The sequence below is a fragment of the Taeniopygia guttata genome, chromosome 5, assembly GCF_048771995.1.
Source record: "Taeniopygia guttata chromosome 5, bTaeGut7.mat, whole genome shotgun sequence".
Taxonomy (NCBI): Eukaryota; Metazoa; Chordata; class Aves; order Passeriformes; family Estrildidae; genus Taeniopygia; species Taeniopygia guttata.
The window spans coordinates 52,073,868-52,097,500 of NC_133030.1; the positions used below are offsets into that span (position 1 = coordinate 52,073,868).

Consider the following 23,633-nt stretch of genomic DNA (forward strand, 5'->3'; position numbering starts at 1 on the left):
CAGATTCCCCTTTCATTGATCGAGGTTTCAACTCTGGGTGCTTGAGTTTATGACAAAAGAGTTCACAACACCGCTGGCAGGAAGTCAATAGTTTGATAGATACCCTTTGCAGTTGGTCCTGTCTCTAGCACTTTAACCACGCTTTCACTCTGACAGTTATTACTGCTGCAATAAATTCTTCAGTAAAACAAATAGGCTCTCTGAAAATGTATTAGCCCAGGCACACTATTTTACTTAATATAACTGCAAGTCTTAAACAGGTAACTACCATAGTAAATAGGCCAATATATTTAGGAAGAATCATGTGTGTGTGCGTGCATTTACAGTAAGTTAGCTAAAGTTCCCTTCAGATCAGGTTGCACAGTATTTATTACACCTTCAGGTTATACTTTTAAAATTCACAGAGTAACTGACAGGAGCAGAGGCTTTTAAAATCTATTTTATAAAATGTTGTAAGAATTCTCACATGGTTTTCACAATTGCCTGGACAAGTTTGCAGCCTAAATCCTTACAGTGACCACTAGACCCTTTAGTACAATTGAAAAACTATACTTACTGTATTCATACTTGGTCTTAAATGTTGCTTATCTTCCAGAAATCCAAGTGCTGTTGGCATTTTTTTACAGGATGCCTAATAGCAAATGGCAATGGGTTCTGACTGGATCAGACTGTGTCCAGAATTCTTCACTGGAGGCCACAGGCTGCATCAATTCACTCAGTCTCCCTTTCCCTAGGCCATGTACCATAGGAGTTTTAGTCCCAAAGGAAATCTCCACAGATTTTGAATTTCAAATTCTCATCAGTTGTATTTCATGGTTTCATAAAAATAGTTTCTAGGAAAACCTGCAAACATTTGTCCATTGCCATCAATAATAATAGGCAATATGAGAAAACTGTTATTGTGTTATTGATATTCTTCTATGTTGTTTGGTTGCAGTTTTTCTTCTATCTGCATTCATTAGCAATTTTCATCAGACATGGGGATTAATATTAAATCTAATTTATTAGCAGCTATACCAATTTTTCTCTACTTGCCCCACAGTCAGAGCAAAACTGTCTACATACAGAACCCTTCAGCACTCCTCTCTACCTCCACAGACTTTGTGTCACTTAGGGAAGATGTCTTGAGACATCTATCCTTCAAGATTAAATGCATCCCTTCTGAGTGGCAGTTGCCACAATTGAAGTAAGCATTTACTGCTAGTGCTCAGCCATGCAGCTAACTGCTCTGTGGCTGTGGCCTCTCAAGGTGTAGGACATTCATGGGGGAACACTGGTAATTTTGTTTTACCCTGCAGGCATGCAGTTTCTGGCTACATTGTGAGGAAATATCATTGAGTCCATGCTGAGATTGCTGTGCCTGCTGCTTAGAGCTCTCATGAAATGAACTAAAAGGATAAGAGCTCTCTTGACCTTTAAAGTCCTCTTATTTAGGGTGATGGATCTCCCAGACATTTAAAAAAAATAAATCCCAAGCCCATTAGAAAACAAGTGAGGATTGGCTGAATAGAGTGCTCAAAATTCCATCTGCTAGAACAAAGAGAAAATCTGTGTTTTAAAAAAAGTAGAAGTGGGTTGGCAATTAAAGTTCATTTCCACAACTTTATGACTAAGGGCTGCTAAGAGTCTCCCACTTCTTGCCATTCTACTTCTGCCAAAACAAGGAGTTGTAGTCTCTTCATTTCTTTATGTCCATTCTGTCATTGTTTTTTTTTTTTTCTTCAAAACCAACCTGTCTTCCTTATTAGCAGTTATCAAATCAGCCAAAACTTTTGCTTGTATGATGGTGAAATTATGCAGAAAAAAACAGATTCAGTCAAGTTCAGATATAATTCCTGGGACAATCTTTTTGACCTGAAATCAAAGCAAAATATTATTGAGGGAAAGAGGGAAAAGTTAACAAAACTTTCAGTGTCCAGGGTTTGCTCAGGTTAACTACATAGTGCTCTAAAACTGAGGTAATTTCCCAAATATTGTGTCCATCTGTCTCAAAGAGAGTCTTTAATTTTCCTCCACACCCCAAATCTGCTCAAGGAGAAGCAGGATCCACTTTCCATGCAGTTAATTCTTTATTCACCAAAGTATAAGGTTTTTAGCCAGTAAACCATTTTGCTACACACCAACAATCATGTCAGTGTGCTATCTAAGTTACTGAGGTATTTGCCAGTTTAACCACTTCTCCATCTGTGTCCTGACTGAAATCCTGAATTGGTTTGTGGAAGATTTGAAGGAGCTGTGACTGTTAGAAGTTCCACAAGAATACGACTCTGCACTGGTCAAATGTCTTGTTGCTCTTAGAGATTCACAACAAGGAATAAAAGTGATATTGCCCTAAAGGAAAAATAAACAACAGACTCTTCTTTTAGTGTATTTATCAAACAGATGAAAATTACATCTGACACAGCAGCATGGAAAGGTTTGCAACACTAATCTATTTCATTTTTCTAACAGCAGCATTTTTAGTTGCTGTATTTATTGACTGAAAGTTCATTTGAATTTAACAAGGTGGAATTCACTCTTTCAATCTTGGCATACGATAATACGGGCCTGAACAGAACCACAAAATACTTTGCCCCCTTTTATGTTCACATAAATGACACTATTGTTTCTGATAGCCCATACCACTTACTCTGCCACGTATGCTCCAGACAGAAGAGATGGAAAGCACAATAGGAGCTCCTGATAAACCTATAAAGTGACTGAGCCGGGGATAAAAAAGCAGGAAGGGAACAGCCATGCTGGGTTGGAACAAAGTCCTACAGACAGTGCAGCCCACAGAGGAGTTGACCATTTAAGCAAAAACAAGTAGGCTTCTAATCAAGGTTCTCCTTCCCAACGCCCAGCTCTGAATTAATATGAAGGATAACAGAATGATGTGGCACAGAACCTGGGGTGAAAAAAAATCTGAAATGTAGAAGATATAGACCCCACCAGATAAGAAGGGAGAAAGAGGAAAAAAAAAATAAATAAAGCCTGATGTCACTGAACAAGGGACTTTCCTTGCAAAACACAAGGCCAAGTTCTGCAGTAGAGGTTGGGCCTTTTCCAGCACCACTGAATCTTAAGTCTGTAGCAGAATGAATGAAGGCTGAGAAAAATTCCACCATTGTAAATGCAGTATTTATAGAGAATAAGTTTCTGTGTAGCATGTGATGCTGTCCTCTGCTGTGAAAAACGAATCTAGAACAGCATCAAAAACATCTGGTTTATGACAAGAGAATGTTACCAAGAGGAAAGGGTGTCTGAGTCACCCCATAACCTTAACTTAAAACAAAAAAAAATGTTTGATCACTACCAAAGGACAAGGATGATGAAGAGTAGGGTAAACAGGCATTCAAGATATTTCCAGTTAATACTTTCCCAGACACCAACTGTTTTCAGTCTGGGGATTCCAGACCTGAATGTGATTTCTATGTATTTAGCGATCTTCAAAATATTTCTTTCATAATATTGCCCAGTCACAGAGCCCGGATATGAGCCAACAATGTGAGCTTGCAGCCCATAAAGTCAATTGTATCCTAGGCTGCACCAAGAGAGGAGTGACCAGCAGATCGAGGAAGGGAACACTGACCCTCTGCTCTGCTCTGCTCTGCTCTGCTCTGCTCTGCTCTGCTCTGCTCTGCTCTGGTGAGACCCCACTGGGAGTGCTGCCTCCAGTCTGGAGTCCTCATCACAGGAAGGCCTTGGATCTGCTGGAGCAAGTCTGGAGGAGGCCACCAAGATGATTCTGAGGGACAAAGCAACTCTAGCAGAATTGGGATTGTTCAGACTGGAAAAGAGTAGGCTTCAGAATGTCGTAACTGTGGCCTTCCATACCTAAGCAGTGCAAGGAAAATGGAGACACTATTTACCAGAGTATGTAGTGACAGGACAAGGGGGAATGGCTTCAAACTAAATATAACTAGGTCTAGATTAGATATTAGGCAAAAATTATTCACTGTGTGGTTGATGAGGCACTAGAAAAGGTTGGCCAGAGAAGTTGTAGGTGCCTCATCCCTCTCATCCCTGGAAGCATTCAAGAATAGGTTGGATGAGGCTCAAAACAACCTGGTGTAATGAAAAGTTTGGAACTAGATGGTCTTTAAGGTCCATTCAAAGCCAAGCCATTCTATCATTCTATGTTTCTATACTATGTTGGTCCCAGATACAGCTCAGCCCCTCTCCAGTGCATCAGTGTGCTCTTCCACACTTCTATCTCCAAGGAAGAAGGTACTATTTTGCACCCTTGATCACACTAGACAGTGAGGGCAACTGGAATTTTAATGAAGAAATGCAGCAATGAGGCTGTGTGCTTTGTTTCTCCATCAGTAGGAACTGAAGATTAATTCTGCAGTAACATTGCCACTGCTTAGCTTGTGTATTTAGATGCATGATCTGCCAAGATTCAGACAGTGTTTTACTTCTGCACACAGACACAAAGTTCCTTGGAAGGGTGTACTGTGTGTAAGAGAAAGCGTGAGTAGGCATGTTTGCAACTAATTGAGGCTCTTGCGCCTCAGCAAGACTTCAGCCCTTTTGGACCAAGTCTCTCATTTGTTTTATACACGCATTTTGCATGAAACAATAGATTCCTACTGTCTGTGGTAGTTGCTAAGTAATAATGGTGGAAATTCAATCAAATCATATAAATGGATACACTCTTCACATAATGGTCATGGTTTCCTTAACAATCCAAAACCAACACTTCATAACACAGACCAATACTTGGAATCATCCTTCTTTTCACAAGAATTCTTTTGTTTAACATAGGAACTTGAAGCAGTTTCTCATGAATTAATTCTTGAGAACTTGATATATAGATTTAGAATTTTTCCTCAATCAATTCTATTTATTCATTCTTTCAGATTCAAGTTGGAAGAAACCAAGACTAGAGTTACTAAGCAGATTTTCCCCTGTTGCTAATATTTCCTGTTGTTCTTTTCCTTGTCTTGTCCTGTCCTGCTTGCAGACAGCCAGTGCTCCGATTCATGCTCTTGCCCAGTTTTCCCAGTAGGACACAAACTTTGCTCTTCACATCAAACATCAGCATATTGATTTTGCTTCTCTTTCCACGAAGTTTTCTCTATTCAGTCACGTTGCTGCAGAAAACCGGACCTTGGCTCTTTCCCCAGCCACACTGGACACATATTTGCTGACATGTCGTTTCAATTAGACTACCCAAGAGCTGCACAGAAACAGGAAACCACTCTCAACCTCAAACCAATGCAGACACCGGAAACCAGGGGTAGACAGAAGTGAGCTGCAGCTTCATTAACAGCAGTCAGAGCAGCAAAAAGCAGTACTTGCAGAAGGACAGCAGACCTTGTGGGGAGGTATGCTGTTCTGACAGCCATTAGTTAAACCCATGTGTTAAATCCTTCCCACTTTGCTGTCTTAGACCTATTTCAACTCACAAAAGTAGCACTAGCCATCAGTGGCTAGGGGTTCATCTTCACCAAAGTCATCCACAATAACAAGTTTATTGCAATGAAAAGACACACAGACCTCTTCTGGTCCTCTTGGCACTGTAGCCAGACCATGAGGGAGCTCAGTTAGGAAGAAACATAACCAGCCGCTGAGAAATATACGGCTGTGGCTAGGCAGCTTTCTACTGAACCAGAATGTCTCATACCTAACTTAGCTTGCAAGTAGCAAAACCACTATATTACTCTGCCTCCTGGTATGTAGATATACTCTGAGACATGAACAGCAATACTTGGGAGGAAATCACTGTCATTCTCACATAATCATCTCTAGTGGGTTCTTCAACCAAGAAATTAAATTTGGCATGTAATAGATACAAAGTTTATTTTTCAAAATCGATAATTTTCAGCCTAAGAATCCACCTCACTGAAAATTTTGCCAAAAATCACTGCATTGCTAATTCTTTTTGCTGAAGTAGTATATTTAGGGAATATATATATATATATATATATATATATATATATATATATATATGTAAATAAATTCTAAGTAGTGTTTCTGGTGGACTGCAGATCTGGCAAGATTGTGTTGCAACCTAAGAAGAACTGATGTCAGTGGTGATGCAAGTAGTAGAGCATGGGAGGCAAGTTTTTAAGCATTGCTTAAGAAAAGCAAAAGATGTATAATGGGAATGATGTCTTCATTATCAACATCCTTTCACCTGACAGTCTGTGCAAGTGCTGCAAACTAGTATTTATCAAGACATCAGGAGTGGCACAGCACAGCTAGCCCCTTCTCTGGCTTTGCACTTTGGAAGTCTGGTCCCTGATTGCTTGTTTGACTCATAAAGTAATGAATGCTGTTATTTGCTTGCTGATGGGTGCTCTTTAATATATAAGATAATGTATAACTTCATTAATAATTTAGTATAATGCAACCTTGACACCCAAAGCAGAGGAGGGAGGAGGAATATCTTCTTCTTGACTTACAGCCATCAGTTCTGTGGTATAGACTGTACAAGGCACCCACCCCAAAAGGCACATTTAACTACCAGAAGTCTTCACTATTCTGCAACAAAGATTACTCTGTCATAAGCAGCCATGGGGAGGTTTAGCTGCACAGCAGGACCTGGATCCAGGCCTAATTCCATGGTTTGGATCACAATCCAACAGGTATTAGAGATGAGAGGCCATTCAGAAGGACCACATTTTTTTCTGAGATGTGTAGTCAGACTGGCATCTAGTGGGATTTTGAAATGTGCCTAGGAGCCTAACTGGATTTCGGAAACCCTCTTTTAGCACTGATCAACAGTTTTTGGTGGCTAAAATCTTCCAGACTGGCACGTGGTTTTGATTTGTAGTCAATCTTCTGCTAGCAGAGCAATTCAAATCTAAAGTTTCAGTTCTTGTTTCTCTCTCTACTTGATTTGTTTTTTTATTTGGAAAACAAAAAAAAAAGAAAAAGGCTGTTTTGCTCTTGGACAGAGCTAGGAGTGGCAGCTGAATGTGATAAACAGGAGACAAATGCATCAGCTAACAGGGCTTTTTTTAGAAACTTCAAGTATCACTTGAGAGAAGATTTGGCACAACATGTTTTTATACAAGTACCACGTGTTGGATAGTTTGGTGTGATTATGTTCTCAGCAGAGATGGAGAGTGACAATACATGCTTTACCTCTCATTTCACTGGGAAGATAGCCCTCCAGATGACATGACAGAGCTGATGTTGTTGATCATCTGACACCCAAATGATAATTTACAGAGGCTTTTATTGAGCTGACCTATGTCACAGAATGACATTAAAGCCTATTGGTTATCCCTGTTTCAATGAAGAGACTTAGCCTGACACGAAAATCTCAGGATTATTGAGTTTGGGTGAAAATATTGAATACTTTGATGATGGTTCATCTTCACATGTAAATCAGATGGGAAAGAAAAAGAGTGGTCATAACTAGAAACACAGTTAGAAAAGAACTTGGATATTTGGTACATATGCAGAGACCATCCATTTGTAGATTATGTATTTCTTCTAAGCCCTTTATTCAATTAGACACCCTTCAATTGCCAAGAGACAGTATTCATAAGATTCTTATATTGAGAAAAAAAAACAGTTAAATTGTTTAATTTTCATTTTACTTTTATTCAAACAATTTAAGTCGGTTTTGCTTAGGAAAAAGTTTGTTCACTGGCATTTTTTTTTAAAGTATCAGTTTGTGTATGCATCTCTTGATGTGGGATGTTATATTAAATTATTCATTTTTACAGAATGGAAATTAATTATTGTGTATGAAATCCCAAACACATATGGTCACAGTGCTGGTTAGATCTGCCTCCTGCTATGCTTTAGAGATTCAAATTTGGAGGTAGTATGTTATTTTCCATGCCAAGACCACCTATGGTTTTCAAGATATAAGTATCTGAAAATTAGCATTTTCACACTGAGCACTTGTTCCAGCTTTATTATACATTGACGACTACCATCTTGTAGCTACATGTACTAGAAGGGATGTTAGCAATCTATAAATGTAATTTAAGTTCTTCAGAATTTCACTGACTGACTGCATTTTCTGCATCTACCTTTAGCACCATGTAACATCAATCTCTTCTTTTGAAATCTCTCAGAATGTCTTTTGACTGATAGCAGTGATTGGCATTAATTAATTTCAAGGGTCAGTTGTGAATGATTGGTTTGTCATGGTCGAGGACTGAATTATATACGATCAGGAGAGCGTGCTGAAATGGTCAGTCAGTCAGTGAAAATCAAAGAACATAAGTTCAGATGGAAAAGAATTCACAGCTCTGTTTATGAATGCAGCCAAGACGCTTTACATCTGAAATTAAGGGGTTTTGGTCTTGTCTACTCTTAAGAAAATAGCCCAATCTCTAACTGCACTTGTGACAATAAAATGTATAAAAAAAATTCTATTTCGTTCTGTGAATGTCAAGAAAAGTCCTACTAAAATGATTCAGAAAATCTGTTCTTTATTGTATATTTATAAAAGAAAATCAGATTCGTTTCTGTTAGTATATAATAAACTTAACTCTTCATTAATGCATCTATATCATATGCTATCAAAAGTAGAAAGATTAGAAGAGAAGCAACAAACAATAACGATCCCTGTTGTTTTTTTGGGTTTTTTTGTGTTTTGGTTTGGTTTTACTTTACATTCTGTTTTGTTTCCTCTGTTTTGCTTCCCCTATAGTTTGTAGCTAAAGGGAAAGTGAAAAAAAAATATTATATGCACAGATTATGCTTGAGGGAACAATATCTTTTTCCAAAAAAAGGGTCACTCATTATTTTTTGTTAACTTATATGTCGGTAAAGGTTAATCTTGAAAGTATTCTAATCAAACACATCAATGAAGGATCAATGCATGCAGCTTTTGTAACAGTGTAAATACTTGAATTCATATGTCAGTACGTATGGGAAATTATGGAATAGCCATACTGGGGAATATCTTAATAGATAAGTATTTAGAAACCTACTGACTGCTGATGGCCTAAAGGCTAACTCAATTTACTCACCTTAACATCTCAATTGGTGGTGGTACAGATGAACAATTATTCAATAACAATATAATATTTTTTAAAGAAAACATTTTTTATTCATTTTATGTATATTACAAGCATTCAAGACAGAAAGATGCAACATTCATCAATCTATATAAGCTCTCGATTCACCATCTGAGAATATCTAGCATTTAGTGCAATATATTCTAATACATAGCAATGATATCTGGACTATGCACACGGTCAAAAAACAGATTGGGTATATTTTACTTCTCTGCAACTTTTTTTGCATTCAAAACTTGAATCATATTTCTTAGAAAAATGAAGGGTAAGACAGTGCAAAGAGTATTGCTATTCCAGCAAGTTTTAAGAGTAAATACTTTGCTATTTTATCATAAAGACAAAGGCCAGCAGTTCATATACAATAGGAACAATTTTTACTTTATAGGATGAAATTAAAACTTTGGGCAGACAATAAGATACTGATGGGCTAGATTAGACTTTGAGCTAGTCACGTTGAGTATTTGGGGGCTTTTAGAACGGCAGTCCACACAGCTGGAAAGGTCCGTTTAAGTGATTAGAGATTAAACAGCAAACTAAGGTGTAACACGTACAGGAGATGAAAGGCAGAATGTCTGCAGTAGGAGCATACAAACCACAGCTATGATCAGCTCTGTTAAATATATTCCTAGTGCTACCCATGCAAAATAGCACAGTCTACGTCTCTAAGGGTTCATCAGCAGGATTGTGGAAGGACCACCTGACGCAATGATTTTCATCCTGTGCTATATTCTAACATGCATGACCATCCTAGCCTGTGAAAGCTTATAGGAAAGAAGAAAAGAAAATCCAACATGGATGTTTACTCAAAAATGAAGAGGCTACTTTGCACTGATACGTGTTGCTCACTGATATGTGTTGCAGATAGACCCACAGTACTAGTCAACCATCCCTGGGAGAAGGCACCACAAACTTTGGCATGCATTGGAACCATGTGAATGTTGTCAAGAGCATGTCACAGGGTAGGAAGTTACACTCAAGGAACTTCTCACAGTGGCACCAAGAGCTGCAGCTCTAGGAACCAGGAAGCCTGCCTGTGAAAGACATGCACATCAGGAAGCAGCACCACTTTTGCCTTCTCTGTAGTCAACACAAGCAAATGATCAGGTAATTCTGATTCTGCAGAACCATAAATCAAAAGCATCTCAGAGGAAAAGATCCTAAATACAATCTAAAAAGCTTGGCTCTAGCAAAGTCACTTTTAATATTTTTTTCTAGCTACAAAAGGGCTTGAAGCCAAGATTTGATATGAACTTTTTCATGGTCATGCAAGATATGACTACAGATCTATGGAGGTAAGGTGATGTTTCATGGTGCATTACTAATACTGAACTCATCAGTACTAGTTCTCCTCATCTTATTCAAGTTTCACATTATCACTGTTTTCAGTCATCAATGACAGATTCAAGAGAACTCTAACATAAAAATCTCACTGATCTTTATTTAAATGGACTTCTTTTGTTTGTTTAATGGCAATTCTAGCCATATCATTGCTGAGAAAACTCAGTATATGTTCTAAATGCAATCTCCAGGTTAAAACTCCATTAGAAGAATACAAAACAGTTTTCTAGTACATCTTGGTGACTGTAAGAGGGTTCTATGAAGCAGGATCTTTTGAGAATAGTAATGTCACCATTAACTTGCCACAGAAATGAGAATAGTCCAGTGAAGTGCAAAATTTCACAACATTTCACTCTCAAGAAGCCATATGAATGGGGCCTATGACAGTGAGTGGCACCTCAGTGTTCTCGAGAACGTCATGGTACACTAATCTAGCATTGTTTGTAATAAAAAACTGTAAGTATGATAAATGCCAGCTCTTCCCATCTGCTTCTCAAATCGAAACAGATCCAATTTCTTAAAGGTGTTGAGCCAAAAGTGGACCTTCTGTATTTGTAAACTAAACTAGATATAAATTGTTTTCTTTCTATTGTTAGAGTTATATCCTTTCTAATTTTAAAAACATAGAGACCACTGTCATCATAATAGTGTCACAATACAGGTGCATTTCATAACACAGGTACATGGTTTTCATTACCAACAAAGCTGGAAGTGGGTGTTATTTATTAATCCAATAGTACCTAAAGTTCCAGCCCTGTTAAGTTCTCAAACAGACTAGGATCTGCACAAATATAGTACTTCCAATCTGTGTATGGAAACCATGCCATCAATAATCCCACACATTTAGAATACTCAGTAAATATCAAACTTCTGTTAAAGAATCAAAGATGGACAGCAATGCTAACAAATATGGAATGAAGAGAGAATCAGGATTGCAAATCATCATGGACATCAGTGATAAACCAGGTTAGAAAAAGTTAAAATAACTAGGCAGTGCTTTTTCCACAATAAAGTTGATAGAAAAACCAGTCATCCTTTCAAAAAAGTGAATATATATATATATATATATATATATATATATATATATAATTTATACCAGGCAATTTATACATATATAATTTATATCAGGCAATTCTGTTCTTGAGATCTCCTATATACATTCCAAAATATTTAAAACTTGTGATACCCCACTGGAACATGACACTCAGCTCTGGGCTCCTCAACACAAGAACTACAAGGACCTATCACAGTGGGTCCAGAGGAGAGCAATGAAAATTATCAAAGGGATGGAGCACCTCTCCTACAGAGACAGGATGATGAAGCTGTGGTTGGTCAATGTGGAGAAGATGAGGCATTGGACAGAACTCATTGTGGCCTTTCAGAACTGTAAGAAGGCTTAATAAAAGGAGATACAGAGACCTTGTATACAGGAAGACAGTGACAGGACAAGGGGCAATAGTTTTTGAAAGAGGGCAGGTTTAGATGAGAAATTAGCAAAAATTTTTTTACTCAGAGGGTGGTGAGGAACTGGAACACATTTTCCAGAGAAGTTGTGGCCAACCCATACCTGGAAGTGTTCAAGGCCAGGCTGGATGAGGCCCAAGCAACCTGATCTAGGGAATGGAATCCCTGTCCGTGGCAGGGGTTTTTGAACTAGGTGATCTTTGATCTTTAAAATCCCTTTCAACCCAAATCATTTAATTATTCAATGATTCTACTAAGCAGTATGAGAAACCATGGCAATAGACACTTTAAAAAAAACCTGAGACAGGAAAAGAAAATAGGTTGATAGAAAAGTAACAAGGTCACATGGCATGCATACACAGGTGATGTGCATTGGGTGACAGCTGGTACCTGGAAGCTTGCAATATATTGTAAGGCTTTTTCTTTACCAGAAAGTTGGTGTATTTCCAAACATTGGTGAAAAGCAGAAACACTAAGAGTGGGTCAGCCTCCCACAGTTCACATCTGATCCATTGAGAGTAGGATTAAATGTGATTGCCATAAATACTCGTCTATTCCCATGTAAACTGATGGCAATATATACAAACAAAAGTAGCTGTGTGTCAGCCATTTAATCAGGTGTCACAACTTTATTAATTTAGTATGTACACAAGGACAGAAGTTTTCCAAGGAGAGTGCAGTTTCTGATAGGGTAGGTGTATCTCTGATGGTTTTTTTATTTTCTCAAGAGAAAATAACCCTGCTTTAGACACTTGCAATACTAGTGAAGCAGTTTAACAAAACAGCAAGCTCTGCAGGAAGAATGCTCAGGGCATTAGGTAGTGATCAAACTAATGATCAGGCAATGTAGGTAAGTGGAGAACTATCAGTATACAGCTGACACGAGAGTTGCAAAGAGCTTACCCATCCACTTTCACCCTATTTATTTAAAAAACTCTTACAGAGACAGTGCAGATCAGTGCTACCATATCAGTAAACTTAGGGGGTGACAGCCCATGTTGAAAAGTGAAATAACCTACAATTTTCTCTGTTAGCATTTGTCAGCCAAATAGAGAGCAGAGTGCTCAGACAGTTTCTAATTCCAGTACCAGCAGGCTATGGCTACCAATCAGGCAGGAAAAGACAAGGGTTGAGAGTCTAGCTACATTTACCCAAACAGTTAGACTCCCAGGACAGGGGAATATGAACTAGTAAGTTACTTCCCTGGCCTTCTTTCTGTACTGTATTCTTAGAGTGATTGTGATGTCTTGGATAGTCTGTTAATTATCAAGTTCACAAAAATTAGGGTTTCTCCTCATATACAGTGTACTGGTGTCAGACCCTTAATTGAGTTTTACTATGAACTTTACATTTTGGCTGCCTATGTTAGCAGATACCAGCAATAAGCTGCATGGGTGTATCCTACATACCTACAATGCCAATATAACTCAGGACTCTTTCATGGTTACAGTCCATCAGAGCTATTGCTGGGATTCAACAAAGTCATTTGGATGTTAAATTGTGTTGAATTTGCTTGTTGAAAGTTGGTGCTCACAATAGAAATAGATAATAATATCTGGGTATTGAATCAAGAATGGATAATAGTTCTAGCTGTGTTGGCTCCCTACTGTCTCAAAAACACCAACATTTTAAAGTTCTGTAAAAAGACAGAAAAATTGAAGAAGATTTTAATGGATCATTTTAAGCCTTTAATGAGAATGAGGGTACATCTTGGACACAGGTCATAAAACTGGCTCAAGACTGACAACAATGCATAATGACTTTGCAAAGGAATCCCCATTATCAACCTAATAGTCAGGAAAAGATAGATTAGGATGGCAAAGTGTTCACATGTGGCCTCTTGGGGATCATTTCTTAAATTAATTCTTAACACGCAATGCTGTAAAAAGATGATTTGTTGAGACTTGAGGATGATTTCTTTCCCAGATATTTCCATGGTTTTAGCATGGCTGATGACATATTTCCTCCTAAGGTTGTGTGCCCAGAAAAAAAAGACAGGAATATATTAAGTGGCATAAAAGCACAGTTTAACAAGCATCTTTAACTGCATTCATCAGGATTCATATACTGCAGAGCAAAAATACAGATTGCTTTGAATCTTTGATAGACACAAGGAGAAGTGCTGAATACAGGTTTTCTCTACAAGGACCACTGAGCTTAAAAGAATTAGAGTCAGAAAATTCCTCTGTAACGTCATGGCTGGAGCAAGTCTTCACTAATCCCAGTGGCTGTCAATAATCATGTGAAAATTCTTGGTGCATTTTGTCCCATTTAAAACATAAAATTTTATATGGATGCCTGTTAACATGGACATCACAGAAGGGGATCAGCCTATGATGTTAAGTTACAGACTCCACTGGAAAAAATTATCCATGTATTTGAAAAAAGAAATCTTTCTGTCCTTTCTGCAAAATGGTGGGTGGTATCTGCCAAAAGAGCACTAAAATATCATTATATCAAACTCTCTGGGGACATTTTGTGAAAGGATAAAGAAAATATAAAGATATCAACTTTGTGCAACCTTTCATGAAGCAGGATGATATAGCAGGACAACAAACTGCTTCGATTGTGTTCATGTTAATGAAGAACAAAAATAATCATAATAAAATAAGTTGGTTTGTATTTATTCCACCATGAAAAGGCTAATAATTACCTGGCCCAGAGCTGGCACAGAAAACTAAAACATTCATCAGAAATCAGACTTATGGAATCATGCTGCTTATTTAACATCTATTCCTCCTCATAACAACTTTGAGTCTATTCACCAGTTTCTTTGTCCATATCACCCACTGGCTTTGAGCCTTCAGTGATGAATATTTCCTCATTCTGACATACTTGTCGTATCCCAGTTCAGTTTAGAAATCACAAAATTAATTAGATTTTATGAGTACTTTGAAAATCAACACCTGAACAGTAGAGAAATGCCGCATCAATTTTTTTCTCCACAGAGAAAATTCCTCCTGCAGTTTGGCACTAGGTCAAAAACAGATCAGTAGTGAACCAAAGAAACGGGATAAGGAATCTTATGAGATGTAACGATATTGCTGAAGGAGGCATTATAGAAGGCGCAAAAGGAATCCAAAGCTTTTGCAGTGAGGAAAGAAGATGGCACAGCATATACATCTGTGAGAAACCAATATACTTTTCTGGTTTTAAATACTATGAGTGGTCCTTTACATACCTATGTAAGGATGTGGAAAGACCTCTAAAAGTTTTGTTCCATGTATACAATAACATGAAATCTGTATGCTATGTCACTTAGCTGAACTGGGATACATTTTGCAGAGGGCCAGAATTTGGTGTGGGCTATATGATACTCTGAGTCAAAATCAACTAATGTCAATAGGGTCCCATCTGCTGCCTTCAGCAGACTTTGGATCAGGTTCATTGCATACTGATAAAGATCAGGTAGAAGGGGGCCTTGAATTCTCATCTGATTTATGCTGAGTAATTGAATACAAATATAAAGACAATATAAATAACTTCGGAAAAGTCACTTGGCTAGTCAGCCTAGGAAATAAATTTAGAAATCTTAAGTAAATGCTTAAACTACCAGTGAAAACACTTTTTGAAGGCATGAGACAACTGTTTTATGGGTTGTTGTTTTTTTTTTTTTTTTTTGCATTCCTAATGTAATAAACAATCGATAGGGCTTTTCAGCTCTTTTCTTATGGCCTCATCTTTCTATTGATCTCAGCTCAAAGTCTTCACCTCAGTGAAGTCGCACACATATAAGGACAGACAGACTCAGCCTTAATGAGTTCCTGTATCAGCCTCATCCATGATACATGCAAGATTATGTATAGATCTGGAAATAGCATCTGACAGCCACGTGCTGCTGCATGAGAGAGGATGGAGACAACATTCAACCTACCTGTATGACCACTAAACACCCTTTGGCAGTAACATATGAACCCATCTGTTAAGTAGTCACAGAAATGGGGTTGTCAATGTTTGGATTTCATTTTCAGAAGGAAGAAAGAGGAATATAAATATATACCCTTTACCTTTCTGTTTTGACTCTGCTGTTTGTCTTCCAAGAGTCATAAGATTTTCTCCAACCTGGACAGGTTATCTTCAGAGATGATCTGTTCCCAAGATATCATATCCAAATCCTACATATGTACCAAGGAAAATTAAGTCAATTTTGTATTTCCTGACCTGACATGAAACAAGCTTTGGGGGATACCATTCTCAGAGTCCTGAATACCACAGGTTGTTTATGATGATGTTCAAAGTCGGGAATATCTGTATTTGCACTAAGCATGTCATGGCACTGAGGCTATGACATTAGCGGCACAACCATCAAAACTTTGCTCCAGGTTATGTTAAGGAGTTGAGCCATGTTGACAGTCTAGGGTCCTGCTGAAGTAACTTAGCTTACTGAAAAATTGTACTGTGGTTGTAGAACATCTAATCTAAGTATTGATTAGGTCACTTATATTGATAATACACCATAAACAAGCTGTAGTCAAGTCACCAAATTCACGGTTGAAAGTGACACTGGAAGACAACAGCAATCTTAAACCAGAATAACCCAGATTTTTCACTTTCTACTCCAGTACTCTATCTACTAGGTAGTCACTCACATCCTTGAGTTTACAATATTATATTCTCTATGCTGCTTACCACAGTGAATTCCAAGAATCTATTCCCTATTACCTGCAAAACTATAGTTTACTGATCCATTCCCTCAACAGGAAAATTTGTCTTGCCCACAATTTTAATTTTAATCATATGACATTCCCATTAAGGAAATGACACTTTCAAGGTTAAAGATAAGAACACGATTGTTTACAAGGTTTACTTTTGACTTTGTAGCTAATACATACCTACAAAGTCTAAAAGCTGGGCAATCATTCCTTCTGGTTCACCTGCAGGGAAGCTATGTTCCTATATGTTTAACTACACCTGTTCCCTGATTAATACAATATATTAAATTATTAATTAATACAAAAGCTTCAGCCATTTTATACTCTTGAATAATATAAAAGGCAGGTATGTAGGTTTCCCAGTCCATCAAAGTCATTTCACCTTAAACTATGTTTTTGGGCACCTGACAATTGCCTGGAAGAAATTGTGTAGGTCTATCTTTCAAGTGAGGAATCTGTTGTACGGGTTTTGGGTTTCATATTGTGTGCTGTAGAAAGGAGCATTATTTTGCTTAACTGCATTTTCTATGCCATGCCCAGAAAGGTCGCAGCACATCCAAGACCAAGCGGGAAGGGGAAGAGGGAGGGAAAGATGAGAGGAATGGCCACAAGACCCTGGTGTCTTATTTGCTCTATCCTTTAAAAAATAATATTTTGCTTTAAAGAAAATGTGGAAATATCAAGAACTGCAAAGAAAGAGGAAATATTGTTGGTATCATGTGAAAGCAGAAAGGAGGACAGAGCTGGTGTTTCAGGCTGATCAGGAAATGGAAGGAATCCAAGATTCCTTCCCAAAGAAGTGAAGGATTCCTCCCAAGATGAGTCAGGACCCAGCTGACTTATGGCTGCTTTATATTCGTTAATTAAAATGGATAGCAAAACACAGACAAAGTCTACAGTTTAAAGAAGTCTTCAGTTCACCTGATTCACTGGCATATTTGTCGGAAAAGAAAATGTTGCATAATCATTTTATTCCAATGTATTCCCTTTTAATTTTCTGTGATGGATGTAAAAATAACAATATGCCAGCTATGAAGAAAGTGACTGCCAGAATACATTGGGCTGCTATGTTTCATCCTATCTACGAACCCAAATGACCCAACTGCACAAGTCTTTTTAAGACAGTGTTTCATATCTGTGGAAAGGAAGGTAGGGGGAAAAAATTGCCCAGATGCCTCAGGGAATACAGCCCCCTCTGCTTTGACTTACAAAAATATCATTGTTAACATAGCTGATAATTCATACATTATACCACTTAGCAAATGGGAATATTTACCTCTTTAACAGCCCTCTGATACAGGCTGTGTTGGGTCAAGTTCAGCATCCCCAGAAGTACATTTATGCATTATGAGCTTGAACATTTTTCCCTATATTTTAAGTAGAAATATAAAGAAAAGGCAAGTAAGTGACAGAGAGCACTGGAAGGAAAGCTGAAGCCAAATTAGGACAAAGGCACAAGTAATCACTGCCCTTTATCTCTTTACAGTGAGCCCTTTTTTTTTTTTTTTTGATCATTCCTGCTTTGTTAGAAAAATATTAAAGGTTTAATTCCATAACTCTGGCTCACACAAGCGGACCTTTTGCAAGCAGAAATACCCCATGAGTTTAGTGAAATTAGTGCTGCTATATAATGGGATTTTTAAAAAGGACCCAGGTGGAAGCCACTGGTGGAAGATATTGGCCTTATACCTTTGAAAGAAAGTTTTTGTATTGTTTTCCTTGTTACTAAAAGTCACCCATGAAATTAAGATATGATTAATTGGAACCCAGAGCAGTGTTGTAGTTTTGAAGGCCAGCATCATATTCTCTCCGCTCTAATGATTAAAAGCATTATGCCTTGATCCTTATTTACAGCAGACAATCACTATTTTCCATGACATGCTACCAAATCTCCTGCTTTGCTGTTTGGGGCTGTACTGCAGCATGTCTGGGATAGGAACTTCAGGAACACTTGTACAGAAAACGTTTCAGTAACACTGACTTGTTTCTGTAAATGAAGGGTCCTCATTTTCTCCTGCTAGATGTGCAGGCATGCCTCACTAACAATTACTGAGGGTCACAGGCAAACAATTTCTACACCTACTGTACATAATAATTGTCATGAGAAATTATCTTCACAACCTTCTAAGCTTCCGTTTGCAAACAATGATCTATATGATAATAATATCTCTATAGCTTACAATGCATACACATTAGCCTGGTGTATACACAGCACAACTTTCCATAGAGAAGTCCACATTGATCATCAAAACCTTATTCCATACTTCATAGCTGGGAATAAAATGCTTGGCATGTTTTTATCAACACAACACTCATTTTCAGTGCCTCTGGCTGCACATTATTCTTGACTAAATGGACATGCTACAAACCTCCTACATTCCAACATATGGCTTTCTTGCATACTTCAGAAAGAGAAATTAAACAGACATAGGCATTAATACTCTCTATTGTGCTAAATGAAGAAGATTTTGTAGTAGTAGATCTTATAATATGGTTGCTTCAAGAGATACTCTTTAAAAAACAGAATATATTTACATTCAAAATTAAGTATTATTTTCTCCCTATTTCTCATAATCCTTTAATATGGCAGACGTGCACCTGATCATGCTGTTTCCCATACAGCAAAGCATGTTTGTGTGCTGTTAAGTGGTAATGCCTTTTATGTATATGATACCTGCTCTGCCAAGTTGCCTCTCTTTCTCTATGCATGCTGCAAGAAAATTTTTAATGAGGCATTTGCCATTAACAACATTTTCATACATGCATGCTATTCATAAGAGGAAAACAAATAATTTTGCTTTAGATTAAGCTCAGTTTTAAATAACAAACTCTGTTATCAAACCTCCCCCCTTCCTGAGGCAGAGGCACATGGCTGTGTACACATAGCTACACACACCCTCAGAGAGCAGAGCACTGCATTTTCCCCTGAGTATTGTGTGTCCCCTGCAGCCCTTTAATGCTTGAGGCTTAAATGCTAAAACACTAAAAACAGGTGTACCTTGACCCTCTGAAGATCTGATAAGATCTGACTGGATCAAAGGCCAAGGTCACTTGAGTCATGAGATTGGCTGAGTGATATTATTTTTGTCATGGTTCCAAACCGTTGAGAGGTAGGACTCTGATTCTGGCACATGAGAATCAAATGATATGATAGTCTAGTTATTAAATATGACAGATAGAAAAAGCTGTATGTTGCACAGCTACTCTGTGATTAGTAGCCTATATTTTACAATGTCACTGCTTTGAATGCTGTAATACTTCCAAGACTCTTTCAAGAACTAAGGCTTTTGAATTTAAAAAGAAACAATAAAAGAAGATAGAGATGAAATCTGGTAACAGTTCTGTAAGATTTCACAGCTTATTTTCCCAAACAGCATTCTATTTCAATAATTCAACTGTAAAACGAGTTCTCTACTGCCTTTTTTTTTTTTTCCTTAGGATCATCTTTAAATCTATTTTGTTTTATTTTAATCAGACAGATGAATAAACTTCTATGGAACATTAGAGGAACACAAAACAAGAAAAGTTAGCTCTATCTTCTCATTTTCATGTTATGCTTGCAAATAGATGCAGCATTTTAAATCCAGCTCATTCCCCTACAGGTAACCTATCTTAAGAATTAGGGAGGAACCCCAGCAACGATAAAATGCCCATCTCACCCATGTATCTCAAACACTATCTTTTTAAGGTAATCAAAAGTGAAGTAGTTTGATGTTTAGCATGGCATATCTATAACTTACACTTCCTATCAGTTCATTCATCTGTAAACTAGGTATACTTTTCTGTCTCCCTGATGCCTTGCAAATGTTTTTAAAGGACTTTGAGATCCATCGATGAAAGGCATTTTAATAACATGCAGTATCATTGTCATGGGCATCTTGAGTGCCTACTTGCATTTTGAAAATGCAGCCTTTTGTCTTTAGAAGGCAGCCTAAAACCCTAATTAAATCAGAAGATTTTTGTGGACAGAGGGATTGTGCAGTATTAGATAAGTTAGCAACAAACCCATCAAGTAGTCCAGGGGGAAAAAAATAAAATGCAATCAGGTAATCTTACAATCAACAGATAAAAGCTAAATAGAAACATATTACATAGCCTGTAACTATAATAGGCTAACACTGCATTATTTCCAAGACATAACTACTGAACACAATCAGGAAGAGAGTGAAGAACCGTGAAACACTCAGTGAAAATGGGATGAGAAGGGAGAACTTGCATTCTCAAAGAATGGATGATTGCTTGATATAGATAATACAAATGATTATATTAAGGCATGTCTGAACAGGCAACAGTTGTTACTGTGCTTAAGACTAGAGCTGGAAGGAATGACTCTTTCTGTTTTGAGTAGAAATGGGCCCCCGGTCTCTAAGAATGTGTGCATGATGTATAATAGATACCTGTCTGATATAATTAATTATATTTTTCCTAAATTTAACATTGCCTGAAGGGTAAAATCATTTTGCTTGGTGAAATCCCTCATGCCACACAAAGTCTGTGCAGAAGTCAGATTTAATTGCTGTGATAAAACCACAAGAAAGACCAGGTTTGCATTAAATCTATAACCACATCTAGTGAAGAATAGCTTTAATCACCTTTGAAATGGTGACCACAAGATAATTAAAGGGAAAGTGTTCTCATTAGTAATTATCCAGGAATATCAAATCTCAGTTTATCTTGAAGTCCAATTTAAAATGACTTGGCATGGTTTTAATTTTTTCCTCTATTTCTGAGGTTATGAATCTCCTAGAATTTCTTCTATGAGGGTGGGAAAAAATCGAGTTTCTCCTGTGGAATTCCACAATCCACTGTCATGCTTCCTTTCCTGTGTCTGTGCTCGTCAGAGTACCAGGTAACAGCAGTCACTTCTCATTGATACCTTTGCAATTTTCACATCCAGGACAAACTGAAAACAGAAGTTTTTCATTCTCAATAAAGACAGCATTACTTGTGTTGCTAGGAGATGATATATCTCATTGCTTTTATCACTAAAGCCTCTTTGGTGTAGTTTCTCTGCTCCTGGTAACAAATATTTGATCTCTTGCACATGTGCTTCTAGTGGAAAAGGGAAGCAGAGTCTCACTTGAATCTGAGCAATAACTTGCTTTAATTTGCATGTGTAAATCAGTCTTGAATCTGAAATTTTCAAACAGCACACAAGACCACCCCAATTCTCCAGAATCAAAGCATTGCTCTGACTCCAGGCTTTGACAAGAGTCACCTGTGTTATGAAATGACCCTAATCAAAGTACAGCCCAGAGAGCAAATTCTCCTGCTTCTCACATTGTTTCCTCTGTCGGACCTGTTTAACAAATCTAGCACACCACATCTCATTAGGCTCAGCCTTTACTTCAGTGTAAAGAAAATGAAGTTGGAAGACTATATTTAAGAACATCAGATAGTGCTAACAGCACAGCATGATATGTGTAGTAGGGTAAACCGTTCTTTTACAGGCACTTATTTCCCTCTGCATACTTTCTGTATTTTCCTCCCCCTTTCCTCTTTACACACCTTAGTAAATATGCCAGGAGGGGGGATTCTGATCTGAACTGCTGCCTATGAAATTTCAGACAGCTTGATTTTTGGCTTGGCAACATTTGTTAGGGGTCACTTTCAATATTAGTCTTATAATGAAAGGATTGTTGTAACCTTATCTATGTTATGTGGAAGAGATCAGCATCACTCAATCATTAAAAAAAAATAACAAAACAAGAAAGCAAAAGGCTTCTCTTTTTTCTTTAAATGTAATTTAGTTTTCCTTTCCCCCTTTCCCAAGTTTCATTGTGGGTTCACTGAGCTACTCTCCCCTACAGGCAGAAATGGAAACCAGAAGAGTTGCATTCCTTCAGTCTGTTTCTGACAGCGAGTGTGGCTGCATCAAACTTAGCAACTAAGGGCTTGCCCCGTACTCTGTAGTGCAGCTGTGCAGAACTTGGCTGTTTCAGATCACAGTTCTTTCATAAAGACTTTCACAAAGATTTTACTTGGCTTACTGCTGCTGAATTGCACTTTGAGATGGGCAAACACCACAAAAATAAGGGGGGGAAAATGGTATCAAAACACTCAGTGAAAAACCTTGCATTTCATCAGTTCATGTGTTGAAATTGCATGATGCTATGAAGTTTGCATGATAGAGAGGAATAAAAGAACTTTTTGAACCTTGGCCCTGGTTTGCTTTGAAATGTTCACAGACCATAGCAAAACTTTCAACTGATTTAAAGTGAGATTCAAGTTTCTAATGAAACCAGGCCATTTTGCATGGATTCAGGTTTCATAATGCAGGTCTCTTACAACTGTACTCTCAAAGGAATATATTCCTATCTCAAGATGGGATTTACATACTGTATGTAACTCCCCACATGTCCCGGCAAGATTATTACTTTCTTATATAGCCGTAAATCCTAGAGCTTTATGTTATGTCAAGGGAATGGATAATCCGCTCACTAAGGGCCAAATCCTACCCCTTGAACAGGCATGTCAAGGCCCAAGAGGTAAAAGAAACCCTGTTCTTTGAGGAGATAGATTAGTAAGGCACGCCCTCCACAGCAGCACAGAAGAGTCTCAGTTCACACTGGTGTGCCAGAGTCCTGGCCAGAACATGGTCAGCCCCATACAGAGCAGCACAGCAACCAGCAGTCCTGCACCAAACAGATCAGTCACTGCTTAGGTTATATCAATCAGGTCCTGACACACATTATTCTTTTGCCTAGAAGCATCCCTGCAACTTAAATTCAAAGAACACTGGCCAATTAATTTGGGTAATGTCAAACTGTAGAGAGGATAAACAGAAGGCACCAGATTCTGGACTCAAGTGCTATTCTCTTGCACTAAGGGGAGATGGGGTTTTTGAGTGAATGCAGAATAAAACTTTACAGCTGTGCAGTATATTTTATTTTAAGGAAACCAGAGTGGTGTTTTTCAGAATCTGAGTATTCTTCATTGCAATTTTTCTGACAGAAATGGACAGCCTGAAGAACCCAATTCTCTCTCTACATATGCAGTTCTCTGTGTACCTACTACCAGCACTCCCTATTAGCTTCATGTTTTATTTCCATAATTTAGGATTCCTCCTGGTCTGCCCACCCCTGGGTGCCCTGAAGTGTGTGTATGTGCAGGGCATGATGTATCGGTACACCAACAAAGAGAGGGACTAGCGAATTTCTGCATTTCCTAAGGAGTATAACTCTGGGAAGTGCAATCAGCCAGG

The 23,633-nt window shown here is 37.9% G+C and overlaps 1 long non-coding RNA gene across 2 annotated transcripts in view; it reads left to right on the forward strand.

The window, feature by feature from the left end:
• The window catches only part of LOC115495600 (uncharacterized), a 107,619-nt gene that overhangs the window by 21,898 nt on the left and 62,088 nt on the right, over positions 1 to 23,633 (forward strand). Inside the window, exon 1 of one of the 2 annotated variants that reach the window (XR_012056497.1) lies at positions 8,665 to 10,079. The exons of the other annotated variant lie outside the window; for it this stretch is intronic. This is a non-coding gene — a long non-coding RNA (uncharacterized lncRNA). Of the gene's footprint in view, positions 1 to 8,664; positions 10,080 to 23,633 lie in introns of those variants that run through there. 2 annotated transcript variants of the gene reach the window in all.